Here is an 8927-nt window from a genome sequence, read left to right as displayed (position 1 = left end):
TTTATTGGGTTGTTGTTGTTTTGCTGTGTCTGTGTTTTAATTAACATTTTAATATTTTTATAGTGCTTTATTTTGTAAGCCCCATCAAGCAGGTTCTCTTGAGAGACATAAAGTATTTTTTAACTAAGTAGAATATATAAAAATGTAGGGTCTTTCTGCACGCTTACCTGGTGAAGACACTACATTTTTTGCGTTTCGCATGACATCACCAACATCCAGTGTCCAAGCAGCAAACCGCTAGCTACATCCTCCATTTTAAAACACTAGATGAGGAATGGCATAAACCTAAAAAGCGCCAACTAAAGGAAAGCAACCAACAAGCCACACACTAAAGAAATGTAGGGAGCCGAAGAAGTGCTATCTCCACCTCCAATGTTCTCACTCGCACCTGCCTCCCCCTCCCTTCTCCCGGGGATGTTTGTTTTAATCAACGAATAGGTGTACAAGCATGCAGGCAAAGCAAAAAATATTTTCCCCATGTTGTTACACAAAGCATGCCTCTCTAAAACCCCCCCCCCCAAAAAAAATCAGGAACAAGATTATTTTTCTTAAGTTTCAAGACTCATGATTCCATAAGGGGTGGCATTATAAAAAGCACTATGCACCTATGATTAGATGCATAGGCATTTCGGGCATTTCGGCCAGATGAGTTACTTAAAGATTCTTGTAAGAATAATGAACAGCCTTCTATAAGTGCTTTTATGAAGTACAATATTGTGAACATTCTGAAAAACTGCATATCAAGATACTGCATAATTTATTACCCTACAGTAAGGTACAGTAAGAAGGGGACGACAGAGAATGAGGTGGCTGGATGGAGTCACTGAAGCAGTAGGTGCAAACTTAAATGGACTCCGGGGAATGGTAGAGGACAGGAAGGCCTGGAGGATCATTGTCCATGGGGTCGCGATGGGTCAGACACGACTTCGCACCTAGCAACAACAAAGGTACTTTTACAAGAGCATTTTATTATATGGCAACTGATGGGAAAGTTTTTATTTATTTATATCTGGATTTTTATACCACCACTCACAACAGGTTTAAGATGCCTCTTAAACAACAACATTAGTAATTAATCTGTCCTGAATGAAACTTTTCAGTGAAATATTGGTCACATTCAATGTCATGCATGCTCGGTCATAGTGACCATACCATGGCCTTTTTCATTCCTATTGTTAAGCCTTTATGTGCCAAGTAGATGAAAAGCTGAGATTACTCACAAATGCCTGTAATGTTCCCCTCCCTTTGTAAACACAAGTAGATTCAGGAGGGACCAGTCAGAGATGGAGCTCTGCTGAATGGAGCTCAGCAGAAGGAAATAAAGTGGTGGAAGGACAATGGGAATGGTAATAATGGCTGGTAGGGAAATTCCTTACCTAAACTTTTCTGAAGCCGGTCTTTATTTTGAAAGTTGGTCCTTGGAAAATATTATGCACAATGTGCATGCAATTTTCCACATATGTTCAGATAATTTTTGGCCTTTAAACACAGTGATTTAAACAAAAATATTGTCATTGCTGTTCACTTTTCTTCTGAACACTCCATGGTTTTTCATTGTGAGATGTACAATATTTTGCCCCATAAAACATCCCTTTACTCAGCCTCAACTTTCCCCTTTTTCTCTCAAGACTGCAAATTAAAGGGCATGAGGACAATATTCAGCAATAATAAAGGTAAACAGTGGAATCTGTGCCAGAGTACACATAAAGGGTCTTATATAGTCTAACAAATACTGCTGGCACCATCAAAAACAAAATAAAACCTTCACACTGCTACATTAATAAAAAATCTTAAAGATGGATGGCTTTGCTTTTATCAACATTTCTGCCAGTTAATTAGGAATGTTGTGCCTCTCTCTGTGAGGTTAATTGAAGCCTGTCTAAAATGTAAAGGCTGCAGACTAATCAATTGTATTTTTAATCCAGTGCTGGCAGCATTAAAAAAATCAGCTTCTAACCAGTCCAGGGGGAAATGGTATGAAATAAATATAGAAGTATCTTATGAAAATATTTAATAGGGTAACACTGCACTTCTCAATATTCCTGTAAACACTGCCCCTGGGATTTTATTAAACAAATTGTTTCTTTTCCTACCTGAAATAAAAAATTTTTATTACATCTCACATGATGGACCAGTATTTTAAACATGAGAGAGCATATTTCAAGAAAACTCTGTTATATATATGTCCAGTCATCTGCCAAAATGAAAATTAACTTTTACAGCATTTTTAATATAAAGGCTTGTATACTTTAAAAACTTGCCATGTTTTATTTCTTATTAACTCCTGAAGATAACAATAATCAAGTACAAAATACACAATTTGAGCAAATAGAAGAAGAAGGAAAAGAAGAAGAAGAGCTGGTTCTTATATGCCACTTTTCTCTAACTGAAGGAGGCTCAAATCAGCTTACAGTCGCCTTCCCATTCCTCTCCCCACAACAGACACCCTGTGAGGGAGGTGAGGCTGAGAGAGCCCTGATATCACTCCTTGTTCCTCTCCCATTCCTCTCCCCACAACAGACACCCTGTGAGGGAGGTGAGGCTGAGAGAGCCCTGATATCACTCCTTGTTCAGAACAGTTTTATCGGTGCTGTGGCAAGTCCAAGGTCACCCAGCTGGCTACATGTGAGGGAGTGCAGAATCGAACCTGGCATGCCGGATTAGAAGTCTGTGCTTCTAACCACTATACCAAGCTGGGTTTGGAGTGTTTGGAGAGTTCAAGGATTTCTTCCCTCTTCTCATGGTTACATAGAATCATAGAGTTGGAAGGGGCCATACAGTCCATCTAGTCCAGTGGTTCAACCTGGGGGTCGAATGACCCTTTCACAAAGTTTGCGGCAGGGCGAGCAGCTTAGTCGGGGGGGGGGGCATCGCCACTGTTGCCGCTCCTCCTGAAAGCGCCTGCATTTTAGCACTGCAGGCATATTGAGAATTTAGAACTGATAGACGCTGTGTAACGTAATCTAAAAAACATGTTATTTTCCTATATTATGCATATGGTCAAACACTTTCCTTGTGTCCACAGAAATGTTGCAGTGGAACAAAGTCTTCATTTATGCAGTCCTCAGTGTGATAGTTACCTGAATGTACCTGTACCTGAGCACTAGATGCTGAGAATCAGGGAGCATTGCGATATGTTAAAATATGAAAGCATTATGTCTCTTGTCAAAGTACTTTAGTACATCCATTTGGGACTTTTGCACAAAATGGTATCTCTTTATGGGACCACTTAAGTATTCATCGATAAGTTTATGACCACCCTATACATGTGTCTGCAACAGAACAAAGGGGACATCTCATGGTCATTCCCTAGAAGACAAAATGTTGCATCTCCATTCTATCTGGTCCGCTGCTGCCAATCTCTATTGGATCCAAAATTACTGTTGGTGGTTATAGGGATAATAACCCATTTCCAAAATATATGACTGAGTGCAGAATCAGATTTATTTCCTATTCTATTGCTGTTTCCTTCTAAGCTGGACAGATCATACTAGGAGCTTCCTGCTATAGTGGTAAATGATCATTGTCCATATAGCCTATCTCTTCTTTGCAAATTTTTGCAATTTCAAAACAGACAAGTTGTTTGAAGATTCAAATGAGTAGCCACGTTGGTCTGAAGTAACACAATAAAATCAGAGTTCAGTAGCACCTTTAAGACCAACAAAGATTTATTCAAGGCATGAGCTTTCGAGTGCAAGCACTCTTCGTCAGACAAAGGATGCTTGCACTCGAAAGCTCATGCCTTGAATAAATCTTTGTTTGTCTTAAAGGTGCTACTGGACTCTGATTAAGTTGTGTGAAGTGTTTCAAGGTTTGAGAATTCTTAGACCAGAGTCAACTCTCTTTCCAGTGAAATGCTTTCTGCAAACCAGTAGGCTATAGGGGTGAGGCTATGAATGACCTCTGACAGAAAAGAGCTGCTGGTTCTCTTTGGCAACCTCAGTGGCGTTGATTGGGTGGGGCACTAGGAATATCCTATTCCCCACCACTGAGCATCACTGAAATGGGAAGGGAAGGCGAAATGCCAGCAGATCTGCTAGGGCCATGCACAGCAGCTGAATGGCTAATGAAAACTGGCATGAATAGAGAAACTGTCGTGTATTGACTAATGCTTGCCTTCCATGATTAATGTGTGAATGTTATCAGTGCATAATATCATGACTGGGGAATGACAGAGTTACTAATAATATTATTGAAGCAGTTGTCAGTGTTGCTTTTGTTTGTACAGTTGTTTTACTGTTGACTTTGCTACAGTGCCTACTGCATAGGATGACTGCAGAGGACTATAACTATGACTGGTATACTGAAGCTGATGGAACTGTAGGATGCCTCTACATAATTCCTTGTCTTATTTATCCTGATGATAACACTGTATATACTGTTATTCCCATTTTACAGACTAGAAAAATGAAGATGGAAAGCAGTGAATTTCTGAAGTCTATGTGGTCAACGTATGGCTAAAATCATTTATATACCAACATGTATATACTAGCCTATACAACTAGCTGACCATTATCCTTGGTCTCAAGGATATTATGAAATATTGCTAGTAGAAAAGCCCATTTTAAAAATGGGCTTTGAAAGGGGCAGCAGGCAGGAGGGCGTAAGAGGGTGGCCGCTGCTCCCTTTGGCCCGCAAAGTGGGCTACAGGGAGTGGACCCCCCCTCACCTCGCCAGTGGCAACAGGGCTTTGCGGCCTGCAGGGAGGCTGCAAACTCCCCCCCCCCGACTCCCTCCCAGCAGGAGTGTACCTGCGGGCTCCAAAGCCCTAGCGCTGCCTCTCTTCTCGTGGGCAATAATGGAGGCCACAGCCACAAGGCTTCTAGCAGGCAAGGAGGGAGGGTGGGAGCTGGAGGGGGAGGGCCAATCAGGGTGGACCTGGACAGACAGGGCCCCGGACAGTTTCCTCCCAGGAGGCTGTTTCCCAAATATATAAGGGAGTGAAATAGTGTTAAGGATATGTATAGTGGAATCTTTTTATTTTTCTTTCCAATCAGTGACACACATACACACACGTGCCATATTGCTCCACAACCTCGGTTTGTTTTTAAAGTCCCACATTCTTTTACACTTTTAAGCCCAGGATGTGGCAAGAGGGGAGGATATTGACTGTGAACAAGCTAAAAATCCTAGTTGCATTGGCACAGGTGAATGCATGTATCTAAAATAGATCTTTAGATTGAAATCCTTGTACACAAAAACTGTAAAAGGGTATGGAGGAACACTGGGATAGGAACAGTAAGTGTACAATGAACAGCAAAGGGGAGACTGGAAGAAAGATTATGTATCTGATGCAGAACTATGTACACTGAGATGGAAACCACTTAGTCAGTCTAGCTGTAACGTTACTTATAACATCTCTAAGCAGATATTAACATTTCTTCATTTGAACTGTGAACAGGGTAAATATTGCTCCAAATTCATGTCACTTATAAGGCAATTAAATTTCACCATCTATTTTACTCCTTCTGTTTGCTTAGACCAAATTATCATATTCTTATACTCACTTTGCTATTTTAAAAGTCATTGTGAAGAAATTTTGCTTTGACCTTTAATTCTCAGGTAGTAATCTGGTACTGGTCCTTGTGGCTATATTTTACCCACGGCTTCCCTTGGTAGAAAAGAATACCTCCCCTTACTTCCATTAGAAAAGCAATGTAATGCATGAACTTATGTTTTCACATGAATGCATAGTTGTGTGGAGCCCCAGCTGTTTGTATGATTTATGTTTCTCTTAAAAGGGGCGGAGAAAAAAATCTTGAGTGGAGCTTTGCCTGAAGTTTCCAGCTCATATATTCCATGACTGTACAAAGCATGTTATGCCATTTTTCCGACCCAAAGACATACAAATCGTGCACTTGGTTTGGGCAGGATCCAGAAAATGAAAGTTCAACAATAAGGGCAAGTCATTACAACACCCAGGGCCAATGCAGATTTAGGGATTCATAGGTGGGGCTGGGGGGGGAGGAACAAGACAAAAGAAACAGAAGCAAGGTCAGGGTGAGCTATGCCATACGTTTGCACTGTTAGGGTAGAGTTGCCAGATCTTCCCTGGCCACTGGTGGGAATTGGCAGATAGGGTTGCTAGATCCTGTTTGGGAAACTCCTAGAGATTTGGGGGCAGAGCCTGGGAAGGTCAGGGATCTCAACAAGGTACAAAGCCAAAGAGTTTTTCCTCCAAAGAGTTCTCCAGGGGAACTGATCTCTGTAGCCTGGAGATGAACTCTGGTTCCAGGGGATCCCCAGGTGCCACCTGGAGGCTGGCATCCATTTGTTAGGTTTTGCTTTTGGTTTTTTTTATAATTCCTACAATTCTCTTACCCCTGCATTGAAACTGCAGTTTCCTATCAAGAATCAAATCTTCTACTGTTGCTGCATTTTTATAACAATCTGGTGGTGCTTTAGTGTATTTTTTTTAACTGGATAACTATTTATTATATGATACCTGATGAACTAAGAAAACACAGTGGAGATGATGACAAGCTGACATTATATAGCCATCTGAATATACAAATCATATTCTTCCCCCCAACTAATAAAAATACACAACTAGAGCAAAGTGTTGGCCTGAAAGTTTCAACAATGTTCTCCCATGCCAACACTGACCCCTTCCTGCTGCAGCCCCTCATGCCTCAATTTTAACCTGAGAACAACTCAGTGAAAACATGATAACCCCATCATCCTGTGAGTGGAAACACCTCAATGAGTGGAAACACACAATAGGGTCTTTGGGTCCAACCTTATATGGATGTAAGTGCTGTCAATTTGCTGAAGCCTTCCTCTGCCGGGTCTTCTTGGATGGTCTTGCATCCAAATACTGAGCCTGCTTAGCTTCTGCGCTATCCCATGCTATCTTCCCCCTCATCCAAGCCTATAGTGAATATTATTAGTATCTACCCTGTCCAAGCCAAGCCTCAGAAAACTGTTCTGTTCTTATATCAAAAGTTATATTTTGTAAGCCATCAATTGGGACACAAATTTTAAGCCAAGGAAATATAATGCAAACACTATAATACACAAAAAGAAAAATCTGAACAATTTTGTTTTTAATCCCAGTCTATAAATAAGCAGTATAGGAACTTTAAGTATATGTTAAAGTTTAATGTATTTATTATTTATTTCCTTTTTATACCACCGACATATATAAATAATAAAAAAAAGTTACATTCCAATTTAAAATTAAATAAAAACCAGTAACAACACTATCCACATCAACAATCCTGGATTTTTCCCATTCTCCTGAAACCAGACTGCTGGTTTCCTGCAATAGGGGGCATCTTGCAATAGGGGGTTGAGGAGATGTTACTCTTGTCATTAGCTCCTACCAAAAGCTTGGTGGAATAGCTCCATCTTGCCAGCCCTGTGGAAATAAGCCAATTCTGACAGGGCCTGGATCTGTTCCAGGAGCACCTTCTACCAGGTAGGGGCCAGTACCAAAAAGGTCCTGGCCCTGGTTGAGGCCATACATACACCCATTTATTAGTGTTAGAGTGAAGTGGTATTTGGGGGGGGGGGTATAGATAGAAATGTCTCTCAGGTATGCAGGGCCCAGACCGTGAATGTCTTTATGGGTAAGGCCTTTTAAAGAAGGCACAGATCACTGGTAGCATGAGCAGTGTTTTACCATCTTCACCAGGCAAGTCTACTAGCACCCTACCTGCCCCTGGACTGTCTGGCCACAGTGATCCATGTGACAATCACTGCTAGACTGGACTCTGTACTTTGCTCTATACTGACCTACCTTTGTCCTTGACCTGGAAACTCCAACTGGTGCAAAACAGAAGTCCTAACAGGTTCATCTCGGAGGATCCACATCCAGCCTGTGCTGAGGCAGCTTCACTGGTTACCAGTTATGGCCTGGATCAGGTTCAAGGTTCTGGTTTTGACGTTTAAGGCCATCCATGGCTTCAGCCCTGCCTATCTGTAGAACGGCCTGTCTGCTTATGCCCCCCACAGGCATTCGCTCTGCTGGCACTAATCTGTTGGTTGTCCCTGGCCCCAGAGAGACACACCTGGCCTCAACCCAGGCCAGGGCCTTTTCAGTCCTGGCCCCAACCTGGTGTAATGAACTCCTGGGATAACTGAGGGCCCTGACAGAGCTGCCAAAGTTGCAAAGGGCCTGTAAAATGGAGGTCTTTTGCCAGGTCTTTGGTTGAGGATGGGTTCTTAAGATCAATGCCCCCCCCCCCAGGCTGTGCTGTACCAATATGCAAGCCCCCCCGGTAGATGACTGTGAGGGGGTAAGAGGGTTCTTTTAGCCATCTGATACTTGTGATAATTCTGAGATTTTAATATTTGTTGTAGGGATTAGGGGTTTTATAGGGGCCATTGTAATCAGACTTGAGTTCCAGGAGGAAGTTGGACTATAAATTAAATGAATGACTGAACACTAATATGTTAAATTTGACCAATGCAGCTGTTGGAGCACAGGTCAAATGTTCCTGTGAGAACCCTGGCTGGTGCATTCTAGACCAGTCACAGAGCAAGGTTAAGGTGATCTAAAGGTGATCATCTAAAGGTAATCATCATATAGTATGACTGTGACTAGGTGTTCTAAGGTTAAGTAGGGCACTAGTAGCTTGGTTTGGCAGAGGTGGAAAAATGGCAGCCATGCTATTCTCAAGACCTGTGCCTCTATAGATAAGGACACGTTGAGGATCACATACAGGTTTCTGGTTGAGGATACAACCAACTGTTTAACCTTATCCAGATAAGGCAGGCATGCTAACTCTGACCTTTTCTACCCAGTCACAGGACTGCCATATTTAAAGGCTTGAGTTTCAGGCAACTCTGCTTGATCCACCCCCAACACTGCTTCCAGACATCTGGCAAAGTTGTATGGGGATGCATCTGGGGGGACTGTCCATCAGGAGGTAGAGCTGTGTATCATTTGCATATTGATGGCACCCAAGCCCAACCCCCCAGAC

The 8927-nt window shown here is 42.1% G+C and overlaps 1 protein-coding gene across 1 annotated transcript in view; it reads right to left on the bottom strand.

The window, feature by feature from the left end:
- The window catches only part of FRK (fyn related Src family tyrosine kinase), a 61775-nt gene that overhangs the window by 16459 nt on the left and 36389 nt on the right, over window positions 1–8927 (bottom strand). The window lies entirely within an intron of this gene.

Source organism: Paroedura picta, chromosome 1 (assembly GCF_049243985.1).
Source record: "Paroedura picta isolate Pp20150507F chromosome 1, Ppicta_v3.0, whole genome shotgun sequence".
NCBI classification, from domain to species: Eukaryota; Metazoa; Chordata; class Lepidosauria; order Squamata; family Gekkonidae; genus Paroedura; species Paroedura picta.
This window is presented reverse-complemented; position numbering and strand designations above follow the sequence as displayed.